At 40.6% G+C, this 16,692-nt stretch overlaps 1 pseudogene across 1 annotated transcript; it reads left to right on the top strand.

The window, feature by feature from the left end:
• The first annotated feature begins 1,772 nt into the window (after positions 1 to 1,772).
• LOC117092150 lies at positions 1,773 to 2,792 on the top strand (annotated as a pseudogene). Its single transcript, XR_004440644.1, has one exon. The product of XR_004440644.1 is annotated as a calmodulin-like (transcript).
• The last annotated feature ends 13,900 nt before the right edge of the window (positions 2,793 to 16,692 follow it).

Consider the following 16,692-nt stretch of genomic DNA (forward strand, 5'->3'; position numbering starts at 1 on the left):
GGCAGAGTTTGTGGTGCTCCAAAACAATTGTAGTAGTAACATCAAAGAGTGCTCATGAGTGCTATTTGATGCATAAGAGATATAATAAGAGATATAATAATAATGAGACATTTTGAAATATTGCAAGAATTACCAAAACGTGACACAGAGACACAAAGTAAGCACATGCTGTTAGAAAAATGGTACCAATAGACTTGCTGGACACATGGTTGCCACAAACCTTCAATTCGTTATTTAAAAAAAAGATACCTGCAAAGTACAATAAAGCAAAGAGTAATAAAACAAGGTATGCTTGTACATAGCATATTAGAGGATGATAAGTGCTATGTTGAAAGCAAAGGTAAAGTAGTGAAATCAAGAATATTAGACGTGAGAGCCAAGATTTAGCAGGTCAGATGGGCTCCATTGAAAGAGTGAGATTTAAGCACAAGCTCCAAGGTGATGAGGGAATGAGTCTTGTGTAGAAGTGTTTGAAGAGAAATCCAAAGAGAAGAAATAGGCAATGCAAAAGTCCTACTCTCAGGTGAACTAATTTCTAGGAATAACAAGACGGTCAGTATGGATGGAAAGAGTAAAAAAGAAGAGTAAAGGGAGGTGGAGGGGTGGAGACCAAATCATGTAGGATCGCACATACCATTTTAACAACTTTGGCCTTTCTTTGGATAAAATGAGAAGTTTTGTAGTGTTTTGAGCAGAGGAATGGCATAATCTAACTTATGCTTTTTGTGTTTTTTATTGTAAATTTTTTGAAGGTACATAGTAGATGTGTATATTTATGGGGTACATGAGATGTTCTGATACAGGCATCCATGTAATGTGACAGAATCACATCATGGAGAATGGGATATCCATCCTCTCAAGCTGACTTACACTTTTAAAAGATGCGTCTAACTGCTGTATTGTGAATTGACTCAAGTGGGCAAACATAAAAGCCAATTAGGAGGCTGAATGCAGTTGTCCAGCTAAGAGATAATGGTGGCTTGGCCCACAGTGATAAGAGTGAAAAAGTAGTAGTGGTGAAAAGTGGTCGAATTATGAATACATTTTGAAGACAGGGCAAAATGGGTTTTCTAAAATTTTATGTGTGGTGTGAGGGAAATAGAATTAAGCATAATTTCATAGTCTTGGCCCAAGGAAGTGGAATGAAATAGAAAAGGCTGTGAGGATTCTAAGTGTTGGAGGACAATCAGGAGTTTCATCCTGGATGTGCTGAATTTGACTTGTCTATTGGAGAATCAAATGGAGAAATCGAGTGGGCGGTTGGATATGAGTCTGGAATTTAGGACAGAGTTCTGGGCTGGTTATAAATTTAGACAGCATCCACACATCCACATATAGAATATTTTTTCTTTTTTCTTTTACTTTTTTTTTTTTTTTTTTTTGACAGAGTCTTGCTCCATCACCCAGGCTGGAGTGCAGTGGTGCAATCTCGGCTCACTGCAACCTCTGACTCCTGAGTTCAATCAATTCTCCTGTCTCAGCCTCCTGAGTAGCTGAGACTATAGGCATCTGCCACTACCCTCAGCTAATTTTTGTATTTTCAGCAGAGACAGGGTTTTACCTTGATAGTCAGGCTGCTCTGGAACTCCTGACCTCAGGCGATCTACCCACCTCCACCTCCCAAAGTGCTGGGATTACAGGCGTGAGCTATCATGTCTGACCCACATATAGATTTTATTTGAAGACTGGATAAGACCAACAAGAGAATGAGGAGACATAGAGAGATAATCAGGTACCAATCACTTCAACATTAAGAGGTTAGGAAAGAGTCCGAGTGGAGCAAGCGAGCTGACTGGTTGTGTGGTCACATCTCGGAAACTGGTAGCGCTTGCAGCATGGCTGACCAACTGACCAAAGAGCAGATTGCAGAATTCAAAGAAGCTTTTTCACTATTTGACAAAGATGGTGATGGAACTATAACAACAAAGGAATTGGGAACTGTAATGAGGTCTGTTGGGCAGAATCCCACAGAACACAGACAGTGAAGAAGAAATTAGAGAAGCATTCCATGTGTTTGATAAGGATGGCAATGGCTATATTAGTGCTGCAGAACTTCGCCATGTGATGACAAACCTTGGAGAGAAGTTAACAGATGAAGAAGTTGATGAAATGATCAGGGAAGCAGATATTGATGGTGATGGTCAAGTAAACTATGAAGAGTTTGTACAAATGATGACAGCAAAGTGAAGACCTCATACAGAATGTGTTAAATTTCTTGTACAATTTTTTTTTGCCTTTTCTTTGTTTGTAACTTATCTGTAAGAGGTTTCTCCCTACTGTCAAAAAAATATGCATGCATAGTAATTAGGACTTCATTCCTCCATGTTTTTTTCCCTTATCTTCCTGTCATTGTCCTGAAACCTTATTTTAGAAAATTGATCAAGTAGCATGTTGCATGTGGCTTACTCTGGATGTATCTAAGCCCTTCTGCACATCTAAAATTAGATGCAGTTGGTCAAATGAGGGAAAATCTGGATTATGCCTTTTTTAAAGTAGTTTTCTTTAGGAACTGTCAGCATGTTGTTGTTGAAGTGTGGAGTTGTAACTCTGCGTGGACTATGGACAGTCAACAATATGTACTTAAAAGTTGCACTATTGCAAAACAGGTATATTATCCAGGTACTCGTACACTATTTTTTTTGTACTGCTGGTCCTGTACCAGAAACATTTTCTTTTATTGTTACTTGTTTTTTAAACTTTGTTTAGCCACTTAAAATCTGCTTATGGCACAATTTGCCTCAAAATCCATTCCAAGTTGTATATTTGTTTTCCAATAAAAAAATTACAATTAAAAAAAAAAAAGAGGTTAGGAAAAAGAAGAACCGGAGAGCATGATAAAGACGTGAGAGAAGAGGAAATCCAAGAGAGTGTGGAATATTCAAAGCCAGATGAAGAAACTGTATCAAGAAGGAGGAAATGATCAACTGGACCAAATTTCTCAGAAAGTTGCATTTAAGACCAAGAATCGGCTATTGGACTTGACAGCAAGGAGGCTATTAGTGACATATAGGGGAGCAATTTTGGTGGAGTGGCCTTATTCACTTACAATTAACAGAGAATAGGAAAAGGGTGGCGGTGGTTTGAGGCAATTCTTGAACACATTGCAAAACTTGTGGCAGAAAAGGAATCAAAATATAGGTTTTGGATTTTTTATGGCAGAAATAATATTTTGTGTATTGTATATGTAGATCTGGTATATACAGGGAGAGATTAGCCTAAGTAGTGACAATGTTATTCATTTACAGAACCATGTAGGAAAGCAGCATGATGAGTGCGGAAATAGTGCAGAAGGTTGGCTGTGGTGGGTGGTAATTATCAGCTGAATGCCTTCATTTTCTCAATGAAAAAGGAAGCAAGATCCTTAGCTGAGAGTGAAATGAGGTAGTAGGTACTAAGGCTGGAAAACAGAAATGAGAAATAGTCATCAAAGTGGAAAAGTGAAGACACTTCGGATGCACAATGTAATGATGGGCTGTATTAAGTATCCTCTCCAGGTTCACAGCCATGAATTTAAAATGAGACTAGTCTTCATGGTTGTATGTTTTCCTTCAACTGTGTGTAGCTGCACAGGTACAGGTACAGAGTAGGTGGGAAGTTGAATTTTCCTAGGGTTTTAGCTTTGCCAAATGAGTTTAAAATTCCCAGGACACACGGGATATGTTTAACTTACCTAAAATATGTATTGCTAAAGGAATTTTACACCTCTTGGGTATCATCTCAGGGAAGAAAAGTGTCTTATTCACAAAGGCTTACTTATCCAACAATTTTTTTTTTTTTTTTTTTTTTTTTTGAGACGGAGTCTTGTCTTGTCGCCCAGGCTGGAGTGCAGTGGCGCGATCTCCACTCACTGCAACCTCTGCCTCCCAGGTTCACGCCATTCTCCTGCCTCAGCCTTCCGAGTAGCTGGGACTACACGCGCCTGCCACCCTGTCCAGCTAATTGTTTGTATTTTTAGTAGAGACGGGGTTTCACCGTGTTAGCCAGGATGGTCTCAATCTGACCTTGTGATCCGCCCACCTCAGCCTCCAAAAGTGCTGGGATTACAGGCCTGAGCCGCCGCGCCCGGCCTTACCCAAGGATTTTTAAGGCTCCCACATATGTGTCAAGAATTCAACAGCATGTATTAATTGTGAAATTGAAATTGAGTTTTAAAAGTTCATGTATTGGCCAACTGTTGAAAGGTACTTACAAGGGAGAAAAACTATATCGAGATAGTGCATTTTACTATGACAAATAATTCAACATTCTATTGTATCAGCATAAAATGTAGCTACATATACACTGCCATTTTCATTTATTGTTAGAAGTGTCTATGTTTAATTTCCCAAGTAGGATGACTTTATTTTAGGCAGATACTGTGTTTTATTCATTTTATTCTCTACTGCATTTAGCATATGACAGAGCACATGGAAAAGTCCCTTAAAAAAAAACCCAATAAACAAAAATCTCTATTGATGAAAATGATCAGATTTACTGTTTTAGGGCCTATATTCCTATCTTGAAATAAAGTCCTCAACACAGTTCATCTAACATTATATAAATATTCAAATTCACATTGTAGATTTTAAATGTTCTTCAAAATCACTCATTCTTTAAAAGCACATTCTTCAGTTGGAGTCATTTGTGAGTATTAGCTAAAGAAAGAGTTTAAGTTCAAATTTCATTACTATCTTGTTTCAATAACTTAAATATAATTTAAATTAGTTTCTACACACACAAAATACTTAGTTTACAAATAAGATACATTACCAGGCAAGGACCATGTCTACTATGATCTTTAAAAAAACGTTTAAAAACTAAGGCAAGTTTTTATATTGAAATATATATCCCTAAAAAACAGTGTTTATAATGGAAATGCTGACAGATCCATAACAATAGCAATGCTAGCAGGCGCCGCTATAATACCTAATGTCATCAGCCAATTTACCTCTTCATTCATGTCTGTTGCTAAGTGTCTAGTTACTGTAAATGCTTTAGATTTTGCATAATTTATGTAACTTATTAAACACCTGTTCTCTTCCCAGAAAACAAAGATATGGAACAGTCTCCTCAGTTTAATTGATTCCTGGCCTGAGTTCTGTCATTGTTTCCCCAGCAACTACAGGGGAGTGTAGTTCCCTAGTGGTCAGATAGTGTTGGAAAGACACAGATGTTAAGAATTGATCTCTTAGGAGCATATATCTATATAGCTTTATGTGTGGTTGGGTGGATATGTAAATGAATAAATAAAAATATCATTGTTTCTATTGAATTCATTTAGAACAGAATATGTATGCTATTAGTAATACTTATGGTAAAGCACTTTTGCTGATTTTTCCTGCATTGACTTTTTTAATACTTTCGGCATCAACCTTAAGTTTTAAAAACAAAAAATTGATATTATTTGCCTTAATGAGGCAATTCATATTCTTTTCTAAATACTCAATTCAAATTATTTTCTTTAAAGATTTCCAGATATCCAGTTCACAAGAAATGCACTTAATATGTACAGAAAACTCAATGTGGTCATTTGAAGTCTGTTAGAGAAGCATAGTTTTTTGTGAATGTTCGTTAATGGTTATTATTACTCTCCCAGATGAAATGCTAAAAAAGTTTCTGGATCCAAATAATATAATAATTACCTAGCCACCCTAGACAGTGCTTTAAATTATTTCTTTATTAGGCAAAAATCTGGTATAGCCTAAAATTATTTAGTTACACTGAACCAGTTAAAGATATAATTTGTATAGGTAAAATCTTTCCACAAAATTATTTTTAATACAGTTGATTTTGGAAATTTGCTTTGCTCAGAAAGGCATTTTAGAAATTATTTATAAAACATAAACTGGTGGATCAATGGTTCTACCATTGAAGATCAATACATCTTCAGCTACCACAGAAGTCTAATTTAACCACTGGAGAAAGTCATGAACTAAGAATCAGGAAGTAGAGAAAGAACCACTGAAAAGCATTTTGAAGTTCCCTTTACCTATTATATTTGTACTTTTCAGCAGTATTTCCAAACCTTATACCTAACTGTATGAAATGTCCAGTGTTTAAAATCAATGTGGAAAAATATGTATCTTAAGAATTCTGAATTATAGTTGAATTCATATTTAGCTATCAATAAGGTAAACTCCAATTCTTAAAATTAATGAGAATTTAACTCAGAGTATCTTTTAGTCAGTCTAAAAAGAAGCAGCAGCAAAGCATGGCCATGCAAATAATAACACATATAATACAGATGAGTTGAATGCATTCAGTTTTTATAAAAGATAGATTAAAACCCAACAAAATAGATATTATGTGATAAAAATCTGGACATTTAACATAAGTTTCATAGTGTGAGGTTGGTAGTAAACAAAATAAAACAATATGCCTACTACAAGGCAAGCAGATTGTGTAGCAGTCATTTGTTGTTGTTGCTGAATAACATGCCACACAAAATTTCTATAATAATCAGCAACAAGCATTTATTCCTTGCTCATATGTCTGTAGTACCCTGAGATTTGGCCTCTCTTAGCTGCGCTCCTCCTCCAGGCTGGCTTTCAAGATGTGAAATGGGTCTCCATGTCTCTCATCATCCTGAACCATTGGGTACCCAAAGTATGAGCTTCTCACAGTCAAAGGCAGTAGCAAAGGGAGCAAGCCCACCTACCCACACAAGCATATCTTAAGCTCCTATTCACATGTTGTCAGCTAACATCCTATTGCAAAATAAGCTACATGGTCAAACCTAGCATCAATAGGATGAAGATAAAGAGGGACAGAGTGAATATTTGCAGAACAAAATTTTAATCTGTCACAGGCAGCTGTTATTATTTTAAAGGCAACTATAAACTGAGTCTACATTAAGAGATGTCTGATGTCTGGTTCAAAATGAGCATCTCTAGTCAGGTTTTAAAAGAAAACAGTCAGTTATTTTAATGAAAGTAATCCCATTTCTGCTCAATATTAGCACATATGTGCATGATTATATGTATATGTGTCTAAAGAAGAAAGATTCCTTTTAGAAATGTATTTTAGATTACATTGCTATCATTCAAAAGATTTGTTCAGTCCATGACCTATCCCATGTTTTCATGAGTTCTGTCTCTTAATGAATAGGGATGGTCTCTTTACATCAATTTTCTCCAATGTGACATTACACACTGCCTAACTCCCACCTTCCCACCCAACATATTTGATTCACCAGAAGGTAATATCTATAACAAGTTGGGCCAATCAAATGATCTCTTCTTTTCATTTTAAATTAAATATAAAAGACATTGTTCAACCTAGATTTGACAATCTGATGGAAGGACCTGGTTTAGACTGGGCCTTGCCATATGTTTATTACAAAGCTTGCTTTAGAGAGAGAAGCAAAGCAGATAGCAGAGAAACAGAAGAAAGAGAAGATCTGACTCCCTTACTGGAGCTTTTTGATTCCTGGTGCATCTCTTAGAAAGCCTGGCCCTTCTTGGGCTCAATGAGGTAACCTAATATCATTCTAAAGAATTGATTTGATTTTGGATAAACAAAGGTGAAGTTCTACTTGTACATCCAAAATAACCTTGGTTCAAAGAAGAAAATTCTTGTGTTTAGATTTAAAGTGAGCATATCAATAACCACCAATGAAAAGCAATAAAATTATCCCTCAAGTATTTCCAGTTCACTGCCATTTATACAGCCTATTACCTATATGATACTCATTTAATTTTCAACAAAGCAAAACTAAATTCAACTCTGTGGAGTAGATAGGGTGTACAGGATTACCTACATTTAATATATAGTAAAGCATTAATCAATTCTATAAAATATACATGGAACATTTTAATAAGTATGCTCAGGTAATTAATTTCAGAGAGTGTTTTCAAAGCATGTATTTGGTCTTCTTTACCAGAACTCCTAAAGATACCTAAATACAGGATGAGCTCATTTACTAGCACCCCATACTGTGTAGTTGAATTAGCAAAAAATACCATGTAACGCATTTACCTAATTGCGTAGCCCACATGTCCTCTGAATTTCCCTTGTTCCCCTAATCTTTTGAAAACAATGAAAGATTTGATGTGCTACTTCTTGTGCTTGCTCACTAAAGTTATGACTCGACTCCCTATCTCCCAACGCTGTAGTGGACCTTGGCTCCCACCCATGACCAGCAGAACCTCATTTCATGGTCTATGTGATGGGCTGCTGTTGCGCTTTGCTTGATTTTCAGAAGATATAAAGTAGAGCTCAACTGCTTCCTTTGTTTCCCAAGCACGGCACACAAGATTTTGATATGCATGTACATTATTTTTTTACTGAAGGGTTAACATAACTTCAGGAGGAAATTTCCATACAAACTGGAAAATCTTAAACTTCTAGCCAACTCTGAATTTTTTGTGAGTCTAAATAATGGAGGAATCAAAATACTGAGGCTTTCATAGAAAAGGAAGTCTTCTGTGGATACTTCCTCTAATCTGCACTTTCTTCTCTCATAGGTGCATGTCCCTTCTCAAAGAATCTCCTGATTCACGTCTCACTCCCAGTCCCTCAGAAAAACTACAGTCCTCTCCATAGGACAACATCTCAGTCTCTGGATTTATTAAATATTTGCTTCACTTTCTTCAGCTCTATCTAAGAGTGTTATTTTAAGGACAAAATAAATTACTACATCCAAATGACTTAGCCAAGTACTTGCATATAGTGAATGTTTAATAAATACCATCACCATCATCTTCTTCTATCTAATCATAATTGTCATCACTATTATTATATTTTTTACGTTTCACATTGTAAAGAGCATAGACCAGGCTCAAAACTGCTTAGGCAAATATTCTGTCTTTTCCACCCTGCAGCTATCTACAATTTATTAACTTCTCCATAGCGTATTTCTTTATTTGTGAAGTGAATATAACAATAGCATCTATATTATAGAATACTTGTAAAGATTGAGCAGGTTATTATATACAAATGCTTAAAGAGTTTCTGTCATGTAATAAACACAATATGTTTTTGTTATATTTATTGCGACTATTATCCACATACATTGCTTCCTGTCTGAGTCATATAAGCTCAAGTATTCTCCTTGGGATTGCCCAAATGACAATGACGTCCATCACTACCCACTGACAAAGTTTTACTGTGAATATCTGCCCTGTAGATGAAGGAAGTAAAGCATACAATTAGCTTTACCAATCAACATTCTCACCTATGTCATCCTGATCAGCTTTGTCCTTTAATAAATGAAACTATTAAAATAAGCACATCTATCAAGTATAGACATTAATTTACCCTTCAGCTCTGGTCTAAATCCATAATGAGAAAAGAAAAACTTATTTTTCCAATTAGGAAGGAGCCTGTCTGCTCTTTGAGTCAATGGACTCCAATTAGTATGTGTAGAAGCATTTGATTTCTTTCCTGCCCTACCCCAATGGGCCTACCTGAATCATAAAAGAGATATATTAGCTTTTAATGTGTGCTCTTCTGGTTAATATGGAAGGGCAGGGAATTCAGTTCTCTATACCCATTTTCTCCCACTGATAGAAAGAGGAATGGGTGTGGAGAGATTATCAATACTCTCCTCTAAGCATATCTAGAAGATACATAAACAACAAGAAATCCCAGATATTTAAAACCTCCAAGGACTACTTTCTCTTCTTACAAGCAATACAAGTACTATCCATTAATTTTATACTCAAATGAAATTTGTGCTGGTAAGTTCTAGCCTGGCTTAAACTACATTCTAGGTTTCCTAAATGTGGTCTTTTCATAACCACTGGTAGGATTTATCTTAGCCATAAAACTAAGTGATTTAGTTCATTTTTTAGAAGACATAAATATATTACACTCTATTCATCTAATTGTCTAATACCAGTTTAAATTTTCTGCTTAGAGTAAGCTTATGAATTGGAACATAGAGAAATAGATAAAAACTAAAAGATCTTCCTATATTCACAAATACAGGCAATTTGAGGAACTTATTATTGAATTCACTGCACCTCTTCTAATGAAATCTTTCTATAAGATGCCTAAAATTACACTAATATCTGTTACTAAGAAATCAAGTAAAAATTTTGCATAAGCAAATTTTAAATATTAATTGTAATCCTTTCTTAAATCTCTCTTTTCCACCTCTACCACCACTAAAACGTTGAGGTTTAATTTAATTTGCTCACGTAAGTTGCAATAGAAATGATCCAGTCACCCAAAGGAATGCATTCCAGGGAATTGAAGCTCATTGTTATTTGTTCGGAGGTGTAAGTATGCCTTGGAGGTATGCCTTAGAATCTATTCAGGTTTGCCAGGTGTTCTAACTCAGATATACTCTTGACTAGCATGTCATCTGAGCACACTGCCAAATAAGAACTCTTCTGTTAGTGTCTCTCTATGGTGCACTAGAACACAATATAAGTGGTTGAATAGCAAAAAGAAGTAAACCATACTTATATGATTTTCATCTATACTAATAGTAGAACATTTTGTCAGATTATATTCTCAATAATACCAGCAGATAGCATGTAAAGCTTATGTTACATTTTTGGAATATTTACTCTCGAAAACTTGCCAAATTTTATGGAGTAGATTTTATGGAGAGTATATCCAACTTGGCTGTTTTCTTGGCAGACCATATATTTTTTATATTCTAATACATGTAATGGATTTAAATATAAAAAACTTCGATAGTGAAGAAGTTACATGATTTTTAAAAATAATTTTGAGGAGTGGAAAAATACTGAATATCAGAGGTCAGAAAAGTCAGGAAACTCCCCTTAATGCTAAAACAACAAGGTTATCTGGAAAGTCCCTAGCAGGGCAAGTGGCCGTTTGTGGTTTGGTCAAACGGCGGAAACCAATGAACAACTGACTAATGTTTAACTTTAAATGTCAGTCAATTGTAAACATACAACTGTAAAAATCCCCAGTGACTCTGTAACTTGCTGTAACTTGTTTGTGTCTGACTATAAAAGACGGCTGAACACCAAGCTCGGGGTCTCTCCCTAGGATCTGATACCTAGCTGGAGGGAACCGAGTTCGAACTCGAAATAAAGCAATCCCTGCCGCTTGGCTTTGTCTCTGGACTCTGGTGGTTGCTTTCGGGTCATCGCGGGTCTGGGCATTACATCTTGGGGGCTCGTCTGGGATTGCCCCTAAGCCCACCAGACCCCAGGCCAACAGGTCATCACAAAAGTGAGTAAGCCGGCTCTGTTTATATGTTGTCTGTCTGCCTCTGAATAATCCCTCGGGGTCTGTATATGAGACTGATCTAGTCCTGGCAGACATGCTATAGGACAGTCAGTGGAGTCTGGTGGGAGACATCCTCCGGTACTCATCTGGGGCTCTGTATTCTGTGGCCCATCTGCTTCTGGTTGGGTCCTAAGCCCGAGATGCGCTAGCGATCAATATATCTTGGTTGTTGGAAGTTATCTGTTGCACTCCCCTTACTAATTTACCTTGATTTACAGGAGCTTCGGAGCCAGTCCTGTACCAGGCACTAATATCCCTTACCACCCATCTTCTATCAACAGGACTTCCTTGGAATGGGCAACTCCCAGACCACACCACTTTCTCTCCTTGTCAATAATTTTAAAGATGTGAGAGCAAGGGGACATGATCTCAGTATAGAACTTAAAAAGGGAAAATTAATAACCCTCTGCCACTCTGAGTGGCCCACCTTCAGCATAGGCTGGCCAGCCAAGGGAACTTTTTGCCTCCCCATTATCCTCCAGGTAAAATCAAGGATTTTCCTGCCAGGTCGGTCGGGACACCCAGATCAGATCCCCTACATTTTAGTCTGGCAAGATCTGGTGGAAAATCCGCCCCCGTGGCTAGCTACCTTTCTGCTGACCTCTGAACCCTGTAAAACCCTAGTCGCGCAACCAACTGGGACCACCAAAAGACCAAAAACTCCAACTGCCCCCTTGCCCCCTGTGTTGCCTGACAGCCAGGACCTCGCATCCTTGGAACCCCCACCTTATCCTCCCCCTCCCAGACCCCATGCCCAAGCCCAACCGGCCACACTCCCAGGAAGCCATGAGGGCCGAGAAGCGGCCACGGCGCCAGGAGAAACTGAAAGTGAACATGGCTCGGGAGGGCCGGCAGGGTGAACGCGCGGGCGTGTCCAGCGTGAGGCAACTCCGCGAGTTCCCGATTCCACTGTAGCACTCCCCTTAAGGGAAATAGGACCCCCTGATGACACAGGTAACCCTAGACTCCAGTATTGGCCATTCTCTACCAGTGACCTGTACAACTGGAAGACTCAGAATGCCTGGTTCTCTGATAACCCCAAGGACCTAACAGCCCTTCTAGATAGTGTCATGTTTACTCATCAGCCCACCTGGGATGACTGCCAACAGCTCCTCCGCATTCTGTTCACAACGGAGGAACGGGAGAGAATCCAGATAGAGGCTAGAAAGTTGTTTCCTGGAGATGAAGGTCAACCGACTACAAACCCCGACCTCATTAATGGAGCATTTCCCTTGACCAGGCCAATGTGGGACTACAATACAGCAGAAGGTAGGGGAAAGCTACTCGTTTATCACCAGACTCTAATGGCGGGTCTCCGGGCTGCAGCTCGCAAGCCCACTAATTTGGCTAAGGTATATTCTGTTTTACAGGGAAAGACAGAAAGCTCTGCTGTTTATCTAGAAAGACTAATGGAAGCCGTTAGACAGTATACACCTATAGATCCAGAGGCACCTGAAAATCAGGCAGCAATCGTTATGTCCTTTGTCAACCAGGCGGCCCCAGATATTAAAAAAAAAAAGCTACAAAAATTAGAAGATTTGGAGGGAAAACAGGTCCAGGACCTCCTTCGCATAGCACAGAGAGTTTACAACAACAGAGATGCTCCAGAGGAAAGACAAATTAGGGCCACTGAGAAAATGACCAAAGTCCTGGTGGCGGTCGTCCAAAAAGAACAACCACCACCAGGAAGCACCCAATCCACACATGCCCCTAGGCGCAATCTGAGTAAAGACCAATGTGCATACTGTAAAGAAATTGGTCACTGGATAAAAGACTGCCCCAAAAAGAAACAGCGCCAGCCAGGCCAAGGACAATGGCAGCCCAAATCTATGCTGATACTAGTTACCCAAGATACAGACTAGGGGAGACGGGGTTCGGATCCCCTCCCCGAACCTAGGGTAACTTTACAAGTGGAGGGGTCCCTGGTCCAGTTCCTGGTTGATACCGGGGCACAACATCCGGTCTTAGTCAAGCCCTATGGAAAATTATCTTCCAACTCCTCCTGGGTTCAAGGGGCCACAGGAACCAAGAAATATCCATGGACAACCCAGAAAACTTGGGAACCGGGAAAGTGTCCCATAGCTTCCTGGTCATCCCTGACAGCCCTTGTCCCCTGCTGGGGAGAGATCTGTTGACAAAAATGGGGGCACAAATCCATTTTCAACCAGAAGGGCCCAAAGTGACTGACTCCCAAAACAGGCCACTATCTGTTCTTACCGGAACTCTAGAGGATGAGTACCGGCTTCACCAGGAGTTAACACCTCCTAACCAAAATATAGACTCCTGGCTCCAGAACTTCCCGGAGGCTTGGGCAGAAACAGGAGGGCTAGGGCTAGCAAAGCACCGTCCCGCCATTTTTGTTGAGCTTAAGCCCGGGATGGACCCTGTTCACGTGCGCCAATACCCAATGGCCCTGGAAGCCAAAGAGGCAATTATACCACACATCCGCCGACTCCTAGATCATGGAGTCCTACGCCCCTGCCACTCACCATGGAACACTCCGCTGCTACCAATACAAAAACCCAGCAGTAAAGAGTATAGGCCGGTACAAGACTTAAGAGAAGTCAATAAAAGGGTAATGGACATACACCCGACGGTGCCAAATCCATACACCCTCCTGAGTACCTTGAGTCCTGAAAATCAATGGTATACTGTTCTAGACCTAAAAGATGCTTTTTTTAGCCTGCCTTTAGCCCCTAAAAGCCAGGAAATTTTTGCCTTTGAGTGGACAGACTCTGAGAGAGGCATAAGTGGCCAACTGACGTGGACCAGACTGCCACAAGGATTCAAAAACTCCCCAACTCTGTTTGATGAAGCCCTCCACGAAGACTTGGGTGAGTACCGATGCCAACACCCCAGTATAACTCTCTTGCAGTATGTTGATGATCTCTTAATAGAGGCAACGTCCCCAGAGGCCTGCATCCAAGGAACCAAAGACCTCCTGAAAACCTTGGGAAACCTGGGTTATCGAGCCTCAGCTAAAAAGGCCCAGATCTGCAGGCCAGAGGTAACCTACTTGGGGTATCTACTTAGTAGGGGACAGTGCTGGCTAACAAATGCTTGAAAAGAAACTGTCCTACAGATCCCCAGACTGCAGTCAACACGACAGGTAAGAGAGTTCCTGGGATCTGCAGGGTTCTGCAGACTCTGGATACCTGGCTTCGCTGAACTGGCAAAAACCCTCTATCAGGCTACCAAAGAGCAGCAGCCCTTCAACTGGACTGAAGAGGCTGAGCAAGCTTTCCAGCAAATCAAAACTGCTCTGCTCTCAGCCCCCGCGCTGGGTCTTCTGGATGTCTCTAAGCCTTTCCACTTATACGTGGACGAAAGCCGGGGCATAGCGAAAGCAGTATTAACTCAAAATTTAGGTCCCTGGCGCAGACCGGTTGCATACCTCTCAAAGAGACTGGACCCGGTAGCTGCAGGATGGCCTCCTTGCCTCCAGATGATTGCTGCAACGGCCCTGATGGTCAAAGACGCTAACAAACTGGCCATGGGCCAAGAATTACAAGTCACCACCCCTCATGCTGTTGAAGGCATCCTCCGACAACCCCCTGACCGATGGCTCAGCAATGCTTGGCTTATCCATTATCAATTACTAAACCCCCTCAGAATAACATTTAAGCCCCCAACAACCCTAAACCCAGCATCATTGCTGCCAGACCCAGACTTAAGTAAGCCGCCCCACAACTGTGCTGAAATACTAGCCCAGGTACATGGAGTCAGAGAAGACCTCCAGGACCGACCGCTACCAGATGCAGACCTCACCTGGTTCACTGAGGGAAGCAGCTTCGTTCACCAAGGACAGAGGTATGCGGGGGCGGCGGTGACCTCAGAGACTGAGATAGTTTGGGCTGAGCCTTTACCTCCAGGAACATCGGCTCAAAAGGCTGAGTTAATAGCCTTGGCACAAGCCCTGAAACTAGGCAAAGACCGTAAACTGACAGTATATACTGACAGCCGGTATGCATTTGCCACTGCCCACATACATGGGGCTATATACAGAGAGAGGGGGCTTCTCACAGCTGAAGGAAAAGACATTAAAAATAAAGAAGAAATCTTAAATCTTCTGGCTGCCCTTTGGGAACCCAAAAAGCTGGCTATCGTCCACTGTCCGGGACATCAAAAAGCCACTAACCCAGTCACTCGAGGAGACAACCTGGCTGACCAGACTGCAAAACACGTGGCTAAAACCACTCCTCAGCTGCTGGCCCTCCAGCTGCCTGATCTCGGGCCCAGAGAATTGCCCGTTCACCCAGAATACTCAGAAGAAGACCTCCAGTGGATAAGTAAACTCCCCGGAACACAGGTCAGTAATCGGTGGTGGAAATATTCTAACAACAATACCATTCTCCCAGACAGGTTGGGGCAGCGAGTAATAGCACAAATCCACCGAAGCACTCATCTGGGCCCGCAGCGGATGTTAGATTTGATTCAACATGCTGGACTAAAAATTAAAACCACCCCTGAAAAAGTAGACACCACGGTTAAAAACTGTGTAGTATGTCAACTCAATAACGCCAGTCACGGGACCCAGACCACGGGAAAAAGACACAGGGGAGATAGACCTGGTATATATTGGGAAATTGACTTTACTGAAATAAAGCCAGGAAAATATGGATACAAATATTTACTAGTTTTTATAGATACATTCTCAGGATGGGCAGAAACTTTTCCGACAAAAAAAGAAACTGCACAGATTGTGGCCAAAAAGATCCTAGAAGAAATCCTGCCCAGGTATGGCTTTCCAGTCATGATAGGGTCAGATAATGGGCCGGCCTTCACCGCAAAGGTAAGTCAGGGACTGGCTTCCATCCTTGGGGCTAATTGGAAACTACATTGTGCTTATCGACCCCAAAGCTCAGGTCAGGTAGAAAGAATGAATAGAACATTAAAATAGACCCTAACTAAATTGACCATGGAGACTGGCACTAACTGGGTAGTCCTCCTCCCCTACGCTCTGTTCCGGGCACATAGCTCTCCTTATAAACTAGGACTTACCCCTTATGAAATAATGTATGGCAAACCACCCCCTATCCTCCCTAACCTTAAAGACAATCTCCTCAAAGCTGACACAGATAATGGTCTTGAACTTTTGTTCTCCTTACTAGCCCTACAGAGAGTTCATGAGGAAGTCTGGCCCAAGCTAAAAGAACTATATGAAGCTGGGCCTTCACCCATTCCACATCAATACAAACCGGGAGACTGGGTCCTTGTCAAGCGCCACCGACAAGAAACCCTAGAACCCCGGTGGAAAGGACCATTCCAGGTGATCCTGACTACGCCTACGGCCCTCAAAGTGGAAGGCATCGCCGCCTGGATTCATCACACCCACGCCAAGCCTATAGACCCGCTCTCGGACCTTGTTACATCCTCAATGGGAGAGGCAGCAACCTGGACAGTTGACCGGACCAAAGAAAACCCTCTAAAACTTGTTCTATGCCGTCAGCAACCTAAACTGTAACTATGATACCTACCTCCTTTATAACTCTTCTACTCTTA

This window comes from Trachypithecus francoisi, unplaced genomic scaffold (assembly GCF_009764315.1).
Source record: "Trachypithecus francoisi isolate TF-2019V2 unplaced genomic scaffold, Tfra_2.0 Lachesis_group12, whole genome shotgun sequence".
Taxonomy (NCBI): Eukaryota; Metazoa; Chordata; class Mammalia; order Primates; family Cercopithecidae; genus Trachypithecus; species Trachypithecus francoisi.